Source organism: Schistocerca serialis, chromosome 4 (assembly GCF_023864345.2).
Source record: "Schistocerca serialis cubense isolate TAMUIC-IGC-003099 chromosome 4, iqSchSeri2.2, whole genome shotgun sequence".
NCBI classification, from domain to species: Eukaryota; Metazoa; Arthropoda; class Insecta; order Orthoptera; family Acrididae; genus Schistocerca; species Schistocerca serialis.
The window spans coordinates 895,305,997-895,326,944 of NC_064641.1; the positions used below are offsets into that span (position 1 = coordinate 895,305,997).

General features: G+C 41.0%; 1 long non-coding RNA gene across 2 annotated transcripts in view; it reads right to left on the reverse strand.

Annotated features, from left to right (window-relative positions):
- Window positions 1-20,948, reverse strand: part of LOC126473566 (uncharacterized) — a 62,131-nt gene that overhangs the window by 26,350 nt on the left and 14,833 nt on the right. Inside the window, exon 4 of one of the 2 annotated variants that reach the window (XR_007586490.1) lies at window positions 579-8,895. The exons of the other annotated variant lie outside the window; for it this stretch is intronic. This is a non-coding gene — a long non-coding RNA (uncharacterized LOC126473566). Of the gene's footprint in view, window positions 1-578; window positions 8,896-20,948 lie in introns of those variants that run through there. 2 annotated transcript variants of the gene reach the window in all.

Below are 20,948 nucleotides of genomic sequence, written 5' to 3' on the forward strand. Positions count from 1 at the left end.
TTAGAGGGTCCTTGTAGGCCTATTCTGATCCAAAATAGTTATTGTAGATACACTCTGAATGCCCACGTGACTCCGTTTGGTTCGCTCCTGCCGTCAATGTTTCTCTGTGTTCTAAGAAGTATGCAGCCGGCCGGAGTGGCCGAGCGGTTCTAGGCGCTACAGTCTGGAACCGCGCGACCGCTACGGTCGCAGGTTCGAATCCTGCCTCTGGCATGGATGTGTGTGATGTCCTTAGGTTAGTTAGGTTTAAGTAGTTCTAAGTTCTAGGGGACTGATGACCTCAGCAGTTAAGTCCCATAGTGCTCGAGGGCATTTGAACCATTTTAAGAAGTATGCCAATAAGCTCCAACTACCTCGTGGCTCATGAAGATTGAAAATAGTGCTGCAGTCTCTGGCTCCACCGTACCCAACATGGCAAGTCCTTCTCCTCCTTAAATATAACTAATATCGCTGTTAAAATTATGGATGGCTGAAAAATGAGTCAAGATAGCTGTCATCATACAGTTTCTGAAAATCAAATCTATGTAGTACTGCTAATGGGATGTTATTCAGTTGGTTTCATTCGCATTAGACGTCAATTGAGTTTTGGGCGATCGTTTATTGATTAAAAATCACACAAAATTCTATGTGCTATGTCACTATAGTTCAACTTATAGAAAATACATGTGCCTAATAATCGTATGGCGCACGTTTTTCATTTCACAATACTGTTCATAAAAATGTCGTTTGAAGAACTTCTTACCCGTTTGGGAGCTGCACTCGGGATACAGGTTAATTTCTAACGTCTTCTATAGTACCTTTACGTATCTCTCGCTCATCTAATCACGTCCTCTCTCACAAACGCCATTACTCCAATATCGCGTAACACTATTCTTTAACACGTTCCTTTCCGTTCAAACCATATTTGACATAACTAATTATTATTAATATTGTTTACCATAACTTTTTGTTCCATTCTCTCGAATCGAAACATTCATCAGCCCAAAAGACCCCAATACATATTCGTCCACACACTAGGGCTTTTCAACTGTCTCCATCTCCCTTATCCTCTAATCTTAAATTGGCGTCAATCTCTGTTGACATAGTACTTAAGTAACAAATCATTTATATGTACAACTTTTACACACATTTATGAAATTTGTTTAATTCAGATAACATAAATAAAGTTAATTGGTAAAGTATATAAATGATTAGTAAAGTATATAAATGAATACGCACTGAAAAATGTTTTCTTGATCTGAAGTTTAATTTGATACAATGTGATAATTTTCAGATACATGATGCATTTCCAGTTGTGAAATGAAGCATTGCCAGCAGTGAAAGTAACGTAACTGCCGGGAAAAAGTAGTTCCTTGGATCAGTCGAAAAATCGAATCTCGGACTGTTCCATTTGGAGCGAGGCTCAAGACGAGGCACAGGTGTGGATTTAATGTCATACGTAACTATTATGCATTTTGAAAGGACTACATTGTGAGAACGCTCACCTCTCATTATATGTGTAATGTACGTTCTAAGTTCAGTCACTTGTCGATACGAGATGTTGACCACAGGGCTAGTATCGATTCCTCCGCGAACGTTCAGTTATCTCTAGCTTAAGTAAGTCGTAGTATCTCTGCAGGCTTAATTTCGGCAGATTTTCGAATCAGCCAATCAGCAACGCACGGCCGTTACTGAGGTAGAATATACCACCCCTTGAACCGGATGCATGACACTGTGTTCTCTGCTTTCTGTTCTGCGTTGTTTACGGGTCTGAAATGAAAAAAATATTTTAAACAGTCAGGTCTGGAAGTTTGTTCGTTTCGCTTGCTCTAGTTGCGGTCTTCAGGCTAAATTATGGTACGCTGAGGGCGGTTGGTGATTCTTACGACCGTTTCCGGTTCGAATGAGATTTTAGTTTTTCTTTACGCTGTTTAAACAAAACTACAGCGAGTTTTTTGTAGTGAGTTATCTGCTCGCCTCAATACGCATAATACCTCAGTTCTGTATATGCAAGGATTCCGTGGTCAGTCTGAAATTGTGGGGGGCTTTGATGTAATAAAAGTGAGACGGCTTAAAAACACAGCCCACTTGCTTGTTTCATGGGTAGATTAAAAGGATTTAGACTCTCATTTTCCGTGTTGTTACGTTGTGCAGAAGTCCAGCCGTTATCACAGTTCGATGGTTAGCTTCATTTCTTGGAGGCCGTTTGTAACTCATTTTCAGAAAATAAATGTACGATGGTTGCACGACTAAAATTAGCCTTGGCTGGAATTTTTTCGTTATAGTAACCACCAACTAGAAATTCACGTAACGTGCCTACCATGAGCAAAGATGGCGTCCATTTTCTGTGTGTTTAAAACGAGGCTCACCCTCGGTATCCTGAAAATTGTGTGCAAGTCGGCACAACAGAGCGAACCATTGCGCTCAGGGGATCGATTAGGAAAAGCAATTTGTTTTCAGATAATTATTTTTCAGCTGATAAAGTTAGTTTCTCACGCAGTTGGAAGTCGTCGCTGGGGGCATTTTCTATGAGAGGTATTTGTTCTTCCTTCATGTGACAAGTTCATACTCATCCACTTTTCTCATTTATTCAATTGAGTTACTTCGAGCCATCTTTCAGAACTTCGTATGAAAATAGTTTTCAAGGATTTTTTCGTGGCATCATTTACCTAGGCGATTACATATTCTAATGGGAAAGTTCTGCTGTACAGTTGCATTTTGAAAATGGCGTTTCCCAGTTCCGTTAAACATTCATGTAACCTGGTGTCCCATCGAGCTAACTTGCAATAATCTTCATACGATTGTTATTTACGTTAGGATTGAATTTCAGTGCAAAATCATTTGTTGAACCTGCATATGCACGCACAAAAACAGAGCTTAGTTAGAAATAGGAACCAGTTGCAAGTTTTAAACATAAGATAAATGTAGTCATGCGTTAAAAGCTTTTTATGAATCGGGCGGAAGGTGAAGGATTCCTATAACTGCATTGTAAGATTACATTCTTCTGCCTTCACTATTTAGGAACTTGGTGAAAATAATTTACCGTGAACAGGAAGTTCTTACATTATTTTTGTATTTCAATATGCTAGTTACCATAAAACGTTCTTATTTAAATTTTGGATTTCATGTTAATGTCCTATCATATAACCAATTAGGAGAATTGTAGCAAGAATTTCCCTCTTATTTTCATGCGTATTCAATTTTAGTAAGTAATTACTTAATCTTAAAGTAATGGCAAATCAGTTTACGAAAGAACAAAAGGTTTGGAAATTAGGAAGGAAAATTGTAAGGAACTTTTGAATGTGGAAGATTTGAAGTACAGAAATGGAGGACCCATACCAGTATCATACGTAGATTCCTTACTTGCACCGTGAACAAGGAAAGACACAGTAAACACAATCAAATAATGAAGAACAGCAAAGCTCTAGGGAGAAATGGAATAATAGTTGAATTTAAAAAAAAGAAGTACACGTATTTTCGGAACAAATACACAAGTGACCAACGACTGGAACTAAGAAAGAGACGATCATAATGCAAGTCGATAAAAATAGCGATAAACAAGAACGCAGAATTATAGAGACATTCCCTTAATTAGCACAGCCTAAAGAGTGTGCTAAAAGATTCTCCAGAAAAAACTGGAACCATATTTAAGGGAGGTAATAGATGAAAATAAGTCTCCCTTATTTTCATCTACCACAGATTAGAGCTTCTACTAAAAGAAGCCATACCAAAATATGCGGAATACAACAAAGCAATGGAAGTACCGTGTGTTGATTCGAGGAAAGCCTACGACGGCATATAAAGAGAACAGATATGAAAAAAGTAGTAGTTTAGAATACAAACGAAGACTACAAATCACACAAGATTGTTCAGTTGATTGATGGATGGTGTCAAACGCTTCCTCTCGCCTTTATTTACTTCCAAAAAGCGGCCTTCATTGACCCTGCCTCAAAAAACAGCATGTGTCTCTCAATCAAGAAGGGTTACTTTACTTGATAGACCATGGCAAATGGTCTAATTATATGTGTCAATATTTGCCCTATCTGTGGACGTTCGTGCGCCGACGCACACATCACTGCAGTGTACTTTGTTCAGTACAGCGGTGTGGCAATGGCTCCAGAAATCGTACAACGCAACACTGAAAGAATACCATAAAATACTGGAAACGAAGCTTTCTGTCGGATTTCGAGCAGGGTCATCAATAAAATCTACTTATTCCCTCAGTTATACGAAGTCGAGAACCGCTGTACGTGAAATAGACTTACGTAGTATTCATTTAATGTACCTCTGACATCTGTCTTCCTGACTTTTAAAATTTATGCCTACATATGTACCGTGTAAGCCACCAGATGGAGCATGGAGGAGAGTACTTTGTTTCCTCACAAACACAGCGAGGGAAAATCGAGTGTCTATGCGCCTCCGTGCGATCTCTAATTTCTCTCATTTCGTACTCGTATCCTTATGCAGAATGTATGTTGGTGGCAGTATAATTGCCCTGTAGTCAGCTGCATGTGACAACTGCCTAAAGTTTCAGAATGGTTTCTCGCGGAAAGAACGTGCCGTCTTCTCTCCAAGGATTTACTTTTGACTGCACGAAGCATCTCCGTTATAGTAGCATGCTGATCGAATCTATAGGTAAAAAACAAAACAGTATGCCTGAATTGTTTCGACATCTTAGTTTTATCCGAGCTTGTAAGGAATAGAAATATTCTACCAGTACTCGAGAAAAGTTCGTACTAGTGATTCATGTGTGGTGTCCATTACAAACGAGCTTAATTTTCCTAGAATCCTCCCAATAATCCAAAGTTGATCATTCGCCTTCCCTACTACCGACTCTGCATGCTAACTCCGCTTTACATTTCTCGGCGAGGTGAAGCCTGGATATTAGCTCTACATGACTGTGCCAAGTATCACGCCACTACTCGTCTGCACTAACTCACATTTTTCTACATTTATAGTAAGCTGCCATTCATCAGACAAAATAGATGTACCGTCGAAGTTATCCTGCATCCTCATACAATCACCTACCATCAATACTTTCGCACACGATGCAGCGTTTTCAGCGAACACTCGTAGACCCTATCTGTCTACTCTTTTATGTATACAGAGGAAAAGAGCATTTCTGTCACACTTCCCCGGGACACTCCTGGCGATAACTTCCCGTCTGATGAACTCTCGCAGTCAAGAACAACTTTTTGGGTTCTGTTACTTAAGACGTCTTCGAGTCACTTTGGAAACCACTGCCGCATGTTCGGACCTTTGTTAACGATCTGGAGTGGGGCACTAATGAAACGCTTTCCGGAAATCTAGGAATATATAGAATCTGTCTGTTGCCCTTTGTCTATTGTTCGCAAGATATCGTGAGAGAAAAGGGCAAACCGAGCTTCGCACGGTCGATGCTTTCCAAATCCGTGGTGACTCGTGGGCAGTAGCGTCTCTGACTCCATAGAATTTATTATATTCGAACTTAGAATATGTTCATGAATCTTACAGGGAACCTATGTTAAGGATATTGCTTTGTAATTTTACGGGTCCATTCTTTTATGCTTTTGATATATAGGAGTCACCTGCCTTTTTTTGTTTTTTCGGTCACTTGGGCCTTCGCGCTTAACGAGACACTCGCTATAAATGAAGGTTAAGTAAAGGATCTATGTCTAAGAGTACTCTGTAAAATCGAATTAGCAATCCTTCCGGACCTGGTGACTTGAATTCCTGCTCAACTTTGCCCGTCAACATTCCCGCGCTCTTTTTTTGAACCGTGAGTGCATCAATCTAAGCTTCCTCAGCATTTTCCGAATTTCGTTACTAAACCACGGTTATCTTTTCCACAGTTGGATAATATTCCTTGCGGGGATTTCGCTGTCTATAGCTTTCAATTTGGTTTTACTTGGACTGCTGGGATACGTATACCTACGTACTCAGAACTCCACGCAACTCGAAATTTCTAGTAGCAATGAATTTGACTCAAACAAACAACTTGATCACCTACCAGTTAAGCCAGTATCTTAAGTGGGATAGGTATTATAATTAGAATTGGGTTGCACAAGGGATAGCGCAGTTTTTGTACTATGTACATACAGCTACGATGGCACCGGGGTGAAGTGTTGTCCGTATTTTCCATTTCTAACGAAACGGCACTCCCTACTCCCAGGAGTAGGGACACTGGCTTGGTGGGACCCAGACACCATCCATCCATCCAGGTCTGCTCTGTCGAGCAGCTGAGAGAAATCTGGTTGCAGGATCCTCGTTGCAATCTTTGTGAGTATTCTTCCCAAAGGACTCGAAAGAGATAGAGAAAATGGAAGGAGAGTGTTCCACAGCTTTTGACGTTAAAACATAAGTCAGGCACAGAGAAGGAACATCACCTCTCTTCTTTAGCATAGTAATAATACAGGAAGCACTGCATGCAGTAAGCAAAGAAGGAGAGGGAATTTGCATAGGAATAAAAATGAATTACTTGCCTTTGCAAATGATGTAGCGTTAATCAGCGAAAATCTAGATGACCTGAAAATATTGGAAAGAATGTCATTTACAAACAATCAAGAGAAATTGGATAGGAGGTGAACGACGAGAGAACAAAAATTCGTAAGGAGAGAAAGAAATTACAAGGCAGTAAGGTGAGGAACCATGCAGATCGATGACAACATCCTCGAAGAAGTAGATGAGTCTAAACATCTGTGGGTGGTAGTTAACAAGAGAAATTACGACAACAAGAAACAGAAGTGAGGATCGAAGCAACATCCAGAGGGTCAAATATACTCAACAAATTATTATCAGCCAAAACTTTTTAAGGGAAAGCAAAATGAGGATATATAAAACAATAGTTAGACCACTGTTACTATATAACACAGAAATATGTTGAATAGGTAATTATAACAGAGAGAATGACAAAGGTTTTTGAAAATAAAATGTCCCGACGAATTTTTTAGGCAGGAGCATGACAAAGAGGACATAACAGGTAATTCATGGAGATATAAAATGAACCACATAGTGTTGCGGATGCCTAGGTGAGGAGACTGATACCGGTTGGCCATCTCTATAGTAGACATGTGGGGGGGGGGGGGGGGGGGCAGAGGGGTGGGAGGGATGGAATCAAAATTGATAGAAGCAGCAGAGAAGAAACCAGGACGAAAATCTTTAGGCAGAACGCAGACAAGATGTAGATACCCTGTGGCCAAAGGATCTCCAGCCACGTAGAGCAAGAGAAGAAGATGCGGAGGATGGACGCTGTGAAGAAGGTTACTTGACGCGGTCAAAAATCGACTGTGGATTCCGGGGCCATGAGAGTAAGTAATTACTTAACATCGGTGCATTAAAATACGTAGACGCTACCACGTACAAATAAACAGAAAATTGAGAATGAAGAGTAAATTAGAAAACTGAGGCACTGGTTTTACGGTTTGGTTGCAGTTAATTTTGTCTCATCAGCTAGCTTCTATCTTTACAACCGAGGACAGGCTTTATTATAGTCTGTAATTAAAGCAGTCCTTTGAAAATATATTCACAGAGATTACAAAGGGATTTCACAGCCAGAAATTGTACACCAGCTACTTTACAGAGCTCTAGCCCTGGAAGGATGATGTCTGGGTTCCACCACGACAGTACCGTGTTCCTTGTTATAGGGAGCGCCGTTTCGTGTCAAATGAAAAAAAAAAAAAAAAAAAAAAAACGAGCGGCTCTGGCTCCTGTATCACTGTAGTTACATGAACGTAACACAAAAACTGGGCTACGCCTTGTGCAACTAAATCTTAATTATAGTACCTATCCAACTTAAGACGACGGCCTTAAATGGAAGGTAAAGAAGTTATTTATTTGGGCCAAATTTACTGCTACTAGAAATTTCGACCCACGTGGACTTCGGGGTAAATAGGTATACGCATCCCACCAGTCGAAGTAAAACGAAATTCATAGCTGTAGACAGTGAAATTCCCACGAGGAATTTCATCTGACTGGGGAAGACAATATTTGCTCGTATTTTCAGAATCAATACTTGTTGTGCGTCATATATCCAGAGTATTAGTGGATACAGGATCTGACCACGGAATACTTTGCTTGCTTCGGCAGGTTAGGAAGCGTGAGATGACGAAAGCAGGCGTACATTTGGTAGTAGAATTTGTTTAGCCAGATAGAGCTGAGACGTGTGAAGGCACTCTCAATCAGATCCGTTGTAGGTAAGTCAGGAACTCCTGCCATATGTCGCATGACCTCAGAACATAGAATCTGGGTTATATGCATGATTTGGAAGCACAAGAGTATCTTTCCAGACAAATTACATAACTGAGGAAAAGTACGCGAATACTCCGGCAGTCAAAACGCTTTAAATGAGATTTCGAAAAGTTTTAATCTGTGCATTTTAAAATGCTTGGATTTCGAAATGGCACTGCCTAACATGGCGCTGTAGCTCAGTGTTTTCTCTGTTGGCTTGTCCTCTTTCGAATCAGATTCGGACGGTAAGTTACTTCTTTTTCTGGAAAAGGTGACCCTCCAGGAGACTTTACAAGAGAACAAATTGCGACACTTCAGAAACAGGATAGCTCTGGAAACAGAACAGATGACATCTGCAGCCTTCAATTCCGGACACGACTGCTTGGCAAGATTGTCTAAATAGCAGCGAGCATCATGCACACTGTGTGTCGTAGTAAATCGGACGTCCTGAAAAATGCTGAACGAGCTGACAGCGATCCAGGAAAAGAGGCAGAGGTGTGCACGCCAGGTCACTGGCCACAGGGATGTTGGGAGACCTCGGCGGCACGTCGTTTCGCAGCTGCACTCGGCTCTGCTTAGGCGGCTCCATGGTTTCTGGCGGCAGGTCTTCCAGTGGACAGGTGGGATGGTCCAGGACGTTCATCAGCTCCAGGAAGCCAGAGTCCGCGGAGAGCGTAGCGTTGCATCTGCTCTGCAGCTACCACTCCTCACCTAGCAAACAACAACAGCAAAGTAGGTGGTGCTCACACGCTAAAGGCAGCTCAGCAGAACAACAACAGCAAGTGGATGGTGTTCATACGCTAAAGGCAGCTCAACTCACTATCTCCTCTGGAGGATAATACTGGGTGATGTTTAAATAAATCGATGATCGATGATTAGATTAGATTATGTCACAACCAACAACTATCCAACCCGGTATGAAGTAAAACGGAATGCCAACAGAAATATAACAAGTCTGAAAGATGTCAGATATTCATTGAATGATACTACGTGAGTCTCTGTATGTCCCTCTTCTCAGAGATTGTTGCGGGACTCGGCTGTTCAGTATAGAATAACAAATAGAACACGTTTCAGCCGTCTAACTTTTTAACAGTTATTTCATTTGGCTAGCAGTTTCGGCTGTTTACTACGCCATCCTCAGGCCCTCTGACGAACGTGTAGGATGATTCCGACCTCAGTTCCGCTCAAAATAGGTCAAAATCTGTAGATCTACACATACCGGTCGTTGAATGCAGGCCCCTTACTTTGTCCGGGGCTTGGAATCTTCCTCCACATCGGTCAGGGGACCTGAAGATGACGTAGTAAATCGCTGAAACTGGTAGCCAAATAAAATTTACGTTTTGGAAATCAGACGGCTGAAACGTGTTTGATTTGACATTCACTACGTGAGTTTATTCCATACATAGAGTGAGGAGCACTGCTCCCTCCTATCGTAAAATTGAGGAAATAAATACGTTTTATTGGTATCTTTGCTTTGAAGCCGACAAGAATCTTTGTTGTTAGTATTGTATTGTTTTGTTTCAGCGTTCCATTGTCTTGAAATGTGGAGCTAAGGCGACACAGTTACACTGTAAAAGAGCTATTAGTGGTGTGTGCGTGGCGGTCGAATGTCCACGGATAGGGCAAATAGTGACTAAGATAACGAGAGGATTTGCCATGGTCCACCTCGGAATACAACCCAGCTGGATTGAGAGGGATATGTTGTCTTTTCAGGCTTATCAAAGACATGCCACTTGTTGGACGTGTGGTGCCTCCACCAGCGACAGCTGCAGAGAGGAAACTCTCCGGCCAGCCACAGTGGCGTGGTGCGAAATGTCTGAGGAACCAAGATTCAGGCTCCTCTACGAATGCCGTGAACGTAGACGTGTATTCCTTCGGTGTCGATCGTAGAGTAAAGCGCATGTTATGTCATCGTGTCATTGCTACGCGCTACCTTTAACCCATATCAGGGTAAAATCTACTTTGGTGACCAACGACGACAACGTATGGCTCATCTAAACACTTCTAAGTTCTCATTTCGGATACTGCGCGCCGACAGTGAGGCCATCTCGCAACTTATTTACTTATTCATTAACATTACAGAGTGACCCATCACCTTGGTAACTGTAGTCCGCCTGCTTAGCTGGGTAGTAACGTGCTTGCCTCCCGTGCAGCGGGCCCGGTTTCGATACCCGGCCGGGTTTGGCGATTTTCTCCGCTCGTGGACAGGGTGTCCTAATGATCATTACCGGCACGTAAATCGCCCAGTGTGGCGTCGACTGAAATAAGACTTGCACTCGGCGGCCGAACTTCCCAGGTTTGGCATCCCGGCCAACAATGCCATAACGCTCATTTTATTTGGGTAACTATAATTGGTCGTTTGCTACAGCAAACTAGACAAATTTCAGAATTTTAGTACTTTTCTTGTTTTTCATACAAATAAATCGTTAATTAAGAAAAAAACACAAAAACGCAAGATACAAAAATTAGAACTGGGGGAAGTTATTATACCCTTAAGAAGAAAATAATACACGAAACAAAAAATTTAGATAGGAAACGAGGTCCCTTTGCCAAGCTTTTTAGAGTGGGAGAGCTTCAGTAAATACTTCGAGCCTATCTCACCTGAATTAGCATATTCTGTTCTACTATAGCTACTTGTATGTGAATGTAGGTTTTGGTATTACCTCTACGCGGTTTGTGTTTCAGGCATGACAGTACTATTTGTTACTACTATTACTTGCTCCACTTCACCGCGCCGTAAGCAGGAGAGGAGCCTTTTGTGTTTGTCCGTTTACGTCTTATTACACTGCATTTGTACGTTTATGCACAATTTTATAATGTTCACATGTATTTCAGTTTGAATCTTATACATTTCATAAATTACACATATACATGTTTGAAAATAATCACCCAAGGAACTAAATAATTACTTGTTTTACTTGCATAAACAGGAAAATTCGTTGTTTTATTTCTGTTACTAACCTATTTCCAAATTTCATGTTTGTATTACTTGTACTATTGCTGCAGTTGTGTATCTGTTAGTATGTCGTGCATGTAACTGGTGATATTGGAGTGTTGATATCGTCATCTGTATCTATATGTTCATCTGTTTCCATAACAGTGTTTGGATCTCTGTTATCCCATGCATCATGTTGTGGTGTAGGTTGAGTTTCGGGTCGTGATCTTACACATGGTCGTCGCTGCTTATAGGCCTTGTTTAGCGCTCTTGATATTTCATCAGTGATACGGTTAAGCATGATCCAGTTATCTGGGTCTCTTAAAGCTTGCCCTACGTCTTCAATTTCTGACGTCGGCCTTAGATGTGTGAGTGGGCCACATTTTAGTGTCATGTGTTCGGGAGATACATGTTGCCCGCATTCACACATATCACTTTGGCTAAGGCTAAAGTAGTGCAAGTGGGTGGGGTACGGGCCATGACGCATCAGGAAGTGTACCATACGGCGACTTGTGTCAGCGTGTCTGAGTCCCAACCGTTCCCGGATGTTTGGGAAGAAGGAGAAAACCCGAAAGGCCCTTGTCAGATGTTTCGTATTCTTTTTGCCATGTCTCAACCTTCCAAAGATTTACTTGGCGTTTTTCTGTAATATGCTCTCCTGTTATCTCATGCACTTTATCCACTCTTCCCCTTTTGAGCCAGAATGCTGTTCCTCTGTGTCTAATGATTATGTCAATAGAGTATGTTGCAAGTACAACGCAACTACTGTCGTGAACAGCTATTTCTATGTGAAGACTTTCGCACGGATGAGTTTAAAGCTTCGCAGTGAAATCTTGAGCGACCGCCACTATTCAAGAAGGAAAATGTTCACTCTTCTTATCAGCGCAGCCTCATCGATGCTAACAGTGCTACCTGTGTTACTGAACAATATGTTCCTACAGATGGACTCTTGGGTGATTTCGTTCCAGTATGCATAAGTTATCATTCCAGTTCTGTGCACCAGCTTCTTGGACATGCGTTTTCTCGAATCGCCGATGCCGGCCGCTGTGGCCGAGCGGTTCTAGGCGCTTCAGTCCGGAACCGCGGTACTGCTGCGGTCGCAGGTTCGAATCCTGCCTCGGGCAAGAATGTGTGTAATGTCCTTATGTTAGGTTTAAGTAGTTATAAGTCTAGGGGATTCATGATCTCAGATGTTAAGTCCCATAGTGCTTAGCGCCATTTCAATCGCCGATGCTGACTTGCCTACATCCCCGCATCCAACCTCAGTCCACCCGATCGCGCTGCATCACGTGCTCCATTGGGTTGGACAACTTCCGGACACTGCTAATGACCTTACACCCACGCCGCATGCGATAATTGCGAACTTAGCCGTTGTGCCTCTCCGAACAACGTCCTGGCCGTCAGTACAAACCGTGCACCAATGACTCCGCCACTTGTTATGGTTCAGAATTTAAGTTACCTCCATTCCGCCCAGATCAACCTGCGATGTGGCTTGCGGTCGCTGAGTACATTTAGGCCTCCCACGGTATCTCGGACGACAATATAAAAATGGCCGCTTTGCTCAGCCGCCTCAGTGAAGACGCTAACATAATCAGTGATGTTACTCTGGCTCTCCCGGATAACACGAAATGCAACGTCACGAAGTCTGCACTACTCCAACGCCATTCGCGGACACCGGAGCATCAGTTAAGTCATCTACGACGAGCGCCTGGGGAAAAGGACATCTATTAAAACAAGGTATCGAGGATGAATGCCTGAGGAACAGGATGTAGTATCAACGTTCGATTCCACACTTGTTAGGGGTTGCAGTTATCGACCGCGGTCCGTATTAGTATCGTTGGACCCGAGAGTCGCGACCAGCGCCGCCAGCGTCGCTCCGCAGCTTGTATCAAGTTTTTAGCGAGCTCTCGTCCACTCTTGCTCGGGACGTCAAGTAGTAAAGTAGCATAGCCTTCAGCTGATAGGAAGCAATCTCTAATAAGGCGTTTAGTAACGTGTGGCATAAGTGAGGCCACAATAGCTATCTCTTTATAATTATATGTATACAGCCAAGAAGAATCATGTACAACCAGTTAAGTACAATATATATTATTTTTTTACCAACAACTTCTAATTGTTTTAGTCTTTGCAGATCCAGACCACGCAGCCAGCACCTCATTGACGTCACTGACAAACCTGCTGTGATCTATATGTTTCTGTTTAGCATTGGCCACCGGTCAACATTGGTGACGATTCGTTCGTCGTCATAACACAGGACACCTTCACTACTTTGTCGCCGATTATGTGCAATATCAGCTAGTAATTGCGAATCCTCTGTTCAAGAATCACAAGATGAGGAGGTATACTTGGAAAAGGCGTCTCATACGGTAAGATTTCAGCTGGATTACATCATGGCCCACGGAACGGGAGAGATGTAATCGCGCCTTTCGCTCGTGTTCAAGGAGAAACGGTCCAACCTGTTGTTGGTCAGGCGCACAGATGTGAAAATGATCGCACGAGCGATACACCGCGGCTATTTTCTACAACCCCCCCCCCCCCCCGTCGTCCGCACTCCCGGAGGGGGGTGGGGCTGGAGGGGGGGGGAGGTCGACAGGGGAAACTCAGTGACTAGCCACAGTATCTGGTGAGGAATATCTGAGGAACTAGGATTCAGTCTCCTTTATGCCAACCATGAACTTAAACGTGTATTCGTCCTGTGTGGATTGAATAACAGATTGTATGTCATCTATAACTTTGTCGTTACTGCACGTTAGCTTTCTCTCGTCCTCAGGGTAAGCTCTACAGACGTAATAAAACACGACACCTAACGTTGGCCATTGTCCCTCAATCAACGGAGGAGTCTCCAATTATATCCGTTCGCAGCTAATCCTGCAGCACCGCGGTCACCAATGTCTAATCGAATTAAACAAAGTTTGAAAATGGAAGGATTTAAACAGATGTTTGAGAAAGAATTACCTGACAGTGACGTGGAGTAACTCGTTGCACCGAGCGAGGTGGCGCAGTGGTTAGCACACTGGACTCGCATTCGGGAGGACGACGGTTCAATCCCGTCTCTGGCCATCCTGATTTAGGTTTTCCGTGATTTCCCTAAAATCGCTTCAGGCAAATGCCGGGATGGTTCCTTTGAAAGGGCACGGCCGATTTCCTTCCCCATCCTTCCCTAACACGAGCTTGCGCTCCGTCTCTAATGACCTCGTTGTCGACGGGACGTTAAACACTAATATCCTCCTCCTCCTCCTAACTCGTTGCACCTTGCCTTTCTTGGTTCCCACAGCTACTTTCGTGCCTCGCTCAACAGTGTTATTTTGAAAGAAAAGGGCGATATATCACAGTTGACACAAGAAGTGTAATATATTGTGGTCTAAGGAAAATTCCATTATGTGCAAGAGTTGGAAAGGAACCCGTCTCATGTTATATGGGCCTCGATGTCAGCACGACACCTGTTCGAAACACAGTTTTGAAGGGAAATTTTTATTTGCACATATTGCAACTGTCTTTAGCAATTCAGCTCGAAGACAAGTCACTCTTGGATATTGGGTGGTTGCAGTAGCTCCAAAACACACTTCAGGTGCGTGAGTCTTCTAATGAACGATTTCGTCCTGAACTGGGCAACGTTTACGAATATTTCCAGGCCCATCTTTTACCTTTATTGTAAGTTCTGTTTTAGTTAATCTAGTATTGTCCATTGTGCAGGTGTGCCGGTAGAACTTGTAGCGTCTTCTACATATTGCATCAGTGCACTTGCCTAATGCTGTGTGTAGGTCTGTAGTTTTCCTTTTAAGGCATACGTCATTTATGTTAACGGGACAATAAATTAGATTTTTTTGGCTGTTTCCTTTCCAGTTTCATCGACTTTTGAGTGGTTTCCTAGAGATGTATATAATGCTTTAAGTAAAACAAGTGTCGCATTATCAATATTTATACTGTAGTGATTTGGTGTTATTCTGTACAATTTCTTGAGTTAGACGGCTCTCTCTAGACTGGCTTGATTGCCTAGTCCTGACGATATTATGATTTCTTCGAGATATTTAAAAGAAGACACATATGAAATTGTCCCATATTTTCTTTTAAGTGGCGATCTTCTGATATTCTTGCGAAAATTTTCGTGAAGTGGATCTTCTGATATGATATTTGGAGGCCGGCCTTTGATGCTATCCACTGGAGCTGCTCTACGGCGTACTAGTCATTTCTTTGACTCGAGGTCCCGTTGTGTATACCTTAGATTTATTTCCCCCATTTTCTAGTGACATTGTCTAACCCTATGTTAAATAGAAACGGGGAGAGGCCATCTCCTTCTTGAGCTCCTGTACCTAATTCAAAAGACTCACATATTTGTAGAAGGAGAAACTGTCCAAAGTCGCAAAGTTTTACACAACATGTTATGATGATTTGAAAATGCGAGTCGACAAGAAACTAGTCCTCGAATGAATACAAATTAAAAATTGACAACTTTAGACTGGATTTCGTTCTACTGATTTACAGAAGTTGCTGATCAAAGCTATTCCAGCATCCTGGAAGTTCGTAGACTCATGTGTTTCACCGAAAAACTTCATTTGATATGCTGAGTCTGTGATTGCAATTTACTCATAAAAATAACAACAACATAACAACTAATATAGCACCAAGAAATGTTAAGAATAAAATATATGACAACTAATAACTTTCCATTATTGTTCCTGTTATTAATCCGCCAAGGAAGTTTTGAAGGATAATGAAGAGTATTACTGATACTGGGTGTCTTAATTTAATAAAATTAATACTTATTACATTTGTTAGTCATATAATTATTAGTTTGGTCATTTCAGTAATAATAATAATGATAATAATATCAATAAGAATGCTATTTCAGCCGTATCCGCTCGTTAACGATCGCCATAAAACCAAAATGGCCATGTGCAAAGGCGACCGAAGACTTTCCGATACAAGCAATGACCCCCATTCGGGCAGCGGCCTTGTTAAAGAGAGTGGGGGATCAGACTGACGTTGGGAGCACCCTCCGCCTGGGGTGGGTAACTGCCCCTAAAATCGGAAGAGTCAGCAATCATTGTCAATGGCCTGAGTATGCAGAAGGCAGTGGACACGTCTTTAATGAAGACATAACGCAGTCCACAGGAGATGTAGCCTGTAATTTAAAAAGTTTCTTTATGATCTCTCCGTTGGCAAAAGATTCCGAATTCGCCCACAATTCCCGTCTCTGTGAGTGGACTGCCAAGGGAGAGGCTTTCGGGAGAAAAGTTGGATAAGCATCGAAACAAGCTGGAGCGTTGAATGTCAGAAGTCCATATGGTAGAAAAGCTGGGAAACCTAAAAAGGGAAATGCAAAGGATCAGCCAGTGAAGTGAAATGAAAGGAAGATATGGGTTTCTGGGCACAAGAAAATAGTGTAATATCAACAGTATCAGAAAATAATGTTACAGGCGTAGGACTCGTGATGTACAGGAAGGCAGAGCAGAGGGCGAGTTTATGTGGATAGTTTCTATGTTGGAAATCTCACACTGCTTTATAATCTAAGTTCATAAAAGGTAATGACCTCGGATTCTACTGTCGTAATACGTTAAACCTTTGCACGAGTACAAAATACAGGAGAACCAAAGGGAAAAATGTGAATGAAGACCAACAATAGAAAGGATGGAAGACATGGATGTAATTTTTCACCCCTTGCATTTCATCTGTATGTAGAAGAAGCAATGACGGAATTAAAGGAAAGTTTCAGAAGTGGTATTAAGATCTATGTTGAAGGGTACGAATAATAAGATTCGTTTATGACGTCCCTATTCTCAGAGAAAGTGAAGAAGAGCTGCAAGACCTGTTGAATGAAATGAAAAGGCTGATGAGCACACAATTTCGACTGAGAGTCTACCGAAGAAAGACGAAAGTAATGAGGAGCAGCAGAAATTTGATTAGTGATAAACTTAACATCAAAACTGGGGACGGCGAAGTAGATGAATTGAAGGAATTCCATTAACTTGGAAGTAGAAAACAGATTACTGACGAATTAAGGAAGACACAGAAATCAGAATAGCACAGGAAAAGAGAGCATTTCTCTCCAAAAGAAGTTATCTGTTAAGTAACGAATGAAATTTCTGAATTAAACGTTTCATGTAAGGCAGTATTTGAAAATCAATCTTTAGGAATTCAAAACCTGTCCAGTGCTATAAGTCAAGAAAGGGGTGAAGCGAATGAGCAGGTGGACGAAATGGAAAAGAATCAACGATTTAATTTTCTTTGTAGAAGCTTATCTTAGTAACGCAAACAGAACTTAAGGAAAGAGTGAAAGTAGTGGACATTAACGTAGCTTCTTCACATACTGTTGTGTTACAAACCAAACAACGAGTAAGCAAACAATTAAATGACAGTGATTTTGTTTAGCACACAACCCGTTTCAAGCTTGTGCCCATCTTCAGGTGATTTACATTCATGGACATCTCCACCCTCAGTGCTGGAGAGCACTGTTTCGATCAGAAACAAATAAGCTGACGATGAATATCAGACACAAACGAAACATCTGGATGTTGCTGGATGGTGCTGCAAGTCGAAATTTCAAACAGCAAGATCAAGACACAGTTACAGTGACAGAAGAAGATATAATTAAAAAGGTGACAGAGTTGGAACAGTTGAAGATAGAAGAGCTTAGAGAATTAAGGGATGTACTTTTGAATCATCAGGTAACATTTTCAGAGAATCCTGAGCTTATAAAAGATATTGAGTGTGGACTATTGGTAAAAAATTATGAATCTTTTTTCATCAGGCCTTATCCAATCGTTTTGTCACTGAAGACTGGGATCAAAAGTGAAACTGAGAGAACACTAAATTGGGGAAATTATTGAACTGTTTATTGGTTCTTATTACAGTCTTATAGATGCAGTAAAAATCAAACGGAAGTATACATTTGGTTTTGGTTGTTTGGAACTTTAATAAATCTTTGGTAATAAAAAAGAGGGTCCCGTTGCCAGTAAACGGAAGTTTACGTTTGGTTTTGGATGTGTGGAATGTTAATAAACGTTTGGTAATAAAAAAGAGGGTTCCGTTGCAAGTAAATGATATTTTGGCTACTAAACAGTGGGAGGAGCCCAGTAGGGCCTCCTTACATGACTGGAGCAATAGGGAGTGACAATCAAGTCGTGCAAATCTCATTTTGGGAGAAATAAACTGAAATATTTGGGGCATACCGTAAGCAAGGAGTGAATTTTGCACAAAGCAACAAAAAAAGAATGGAAACGATAAAGAACTCTACTTGACCTCGTTCAAAAGGACAAATTCGTTCGTTTTTTGGCGTGGTTGGATTTTATCGATGTTTTGTTGATAACTAAGTATTATAGAGTGTTTCGTTGAGAAGCTGAATTGGGGTGAGAGCTAACTTGAAAAGGGATGAACAGTGCGATAGGGACTCTATAAGGATGAAAGTATGCTTAGTTAACGTAAAATTGCTGGAACGCCCAAGTTTGAATAAGGGCTTGTGCCTTGGGGCAGATGGTATGAGTTTACCTGTGATGTGTTCTAGGAACACACTGAAGTAGAGGCAGTGAGAGAAGCAAATGTGGCAAATTCCTAGTAGGATATTAAATGGCAATGAGAGGAATTATTCGACTAAAAAAAAAGCCCTATACTTTGTTTGGGCATTTCACAAATATAGATACCATATTTGTTATTGGACAGGCACATGAAACTCTTCATGGATTATAAATCTTTGGTAGTGTTCAATACATGCAGATAGTTTCATCTGGGATACATTACTTGAGCACTGGATTTACGAAAGTATTCATTTCAGATTAAATACAAAAAGGGAGTTGAGAATATGGTACCTGATGCTTTTTCAAGGCTACTTTTTGGGCTAGAAAATGAAGGGGTACATTTAGAAGAATAACGTAATATGAGAGACTATTTCCTTAAGACTGCAGAGTATGTGGATGATATTCAGATGAGGGCTAAACGAGTGATAGTAGGACAAGAGGCTGAAGATAAGTTAGCATTAATTAAGAGACAGTAGCTAGTAGGTAATTCTACTAACAAGTGGAAGGAGTATTCGTTAGTGCATCAAGACGTATTGCTTAGAAGAACCAGAATGGAATGTAGTGATTAGTAATTGTGTATACCTCAATACTGTATAGAACACCTTATGTGGTACATACATACAGGGTTTAAACATTACAGATCAATTGAATGTGTGTCACACATGAGGAAGTATTACTATTTTGAGCCGTATTTACCTACAATCAGAAGATATTGAGAAAATAATATGTGAATCAAAGATTGAAGGTGCCTCCTGGCCATAATTTAAATCTAATTTGCTGTATAGTACCAGACAGAATGTAGGTTTTGGTTATAGTAGGTATATATGGTCTATTACCACCTGCGAGTTCTGGATAATCTTCTGTATTAGGTACTATGGAAGTCTTAAATAATTATGAGAAGTTGTACTTACTGAGAAGAGCTACTGCAAACTTCAAGTGATGTGTTTTGAGTCTGAGTATTTGACTAATGTACGTCACCCAAATAGGATTCCTTCAGACAGTGGAACAAATTTTACAAACAGGACCAGCAAGGAATTTTCTAAAAAATGAAACAATGCAGTCAGTAGTCATATCAGATTATCACCCGCAGGAAAACCCTGTGACACACGTTATGAGGGAAATACAGAATGTTTTTGCCGAACTTATGCTGGGAGTAATCATCAAAGCTTGTGTCTGCACATAAATGACTTTGAAATCATCAAGAATAATTTCCCTCACAGCATTATGGGAGGAATTACACTAAAGCTAACAATAGGAAAAGCAGAGGAGCAACCCATCATTGACAATATTTGTTTACCGTAGTAAATTTTAGCTAACAAAGGACATTGGGGGGGGGGGGGTTGTTCTAAGTAGGGTCAAAACGAGGGCAAAAAGATGAGAAGTAGGAAAGAGAAGTAGGAAGCAAATGCTATCCTACAAGGTGAGTGAGGAAGTGTTGTTAAAGACATACCCTCTGTCATCGGTACAAGAAGGCTTAATGAAAAGATTTTGCAACCTGTTTGAAGGCCTGCTTGTGAATCAAACTATTCTTCTCCCGAAGGCTGTAATTTCAGGTAATATTCAGAATGGAAGTATTAAAAGGTTATGTAATTTGGAAGATACTAAGAAGTTTTATTCACAAGGCAATCGTCATAATTAATTAATATGTGATGTCGTTTAAGAAAAAAATTGTGACTTGGTTACTGCATAACGAACTGGTTAAGAGATTTTAAATGAAATAGTAAGAATCATGACAATAATTCTATGTGGTTATTTTAAGCTAAAAGGAAATTTGTACAAAATGCGTGTGCATTGCTGTCCTGGCAGGTGGATGTTTTTTAAAGAATAAAATAGGAGTTGATTTTACAGTGTGATATAATAACGCAGGAAACCCTTTCATAAATTATACAAGTGATTAAAAGGGTACTAGAGATATATATTGAACATTACTGATGTATCCCTTAGATGTCTATAATACTTGCATTAACATAAATGTTGTTATTTAAGTTCAAATGTTGTGAGAGAATTGCAATAGAAGCTTGAGGTCGTTCAGTCATCTCTGGCCACACACAACAGAGGGAATGTTTAAAAGTTTACATGAATCTGTAGAAGATTCTTAGAGTAACTTTGGTGGAGGTGCTTAACAAATCAAAATCTTATTCTACATGAATGAGTCATTATTAGAAGCTTTAATAAATTGGTACATAATGTGTGTGAAGTGGAGATGAAGGTGATTATATTTGTATTACAAGTAATTGTCTGACTATATAGGCCACATATTCGCCTTTTATTTTCCCTGTAAAGTGATAATGTTAGCCCACTGCCATAAATATGTTTGC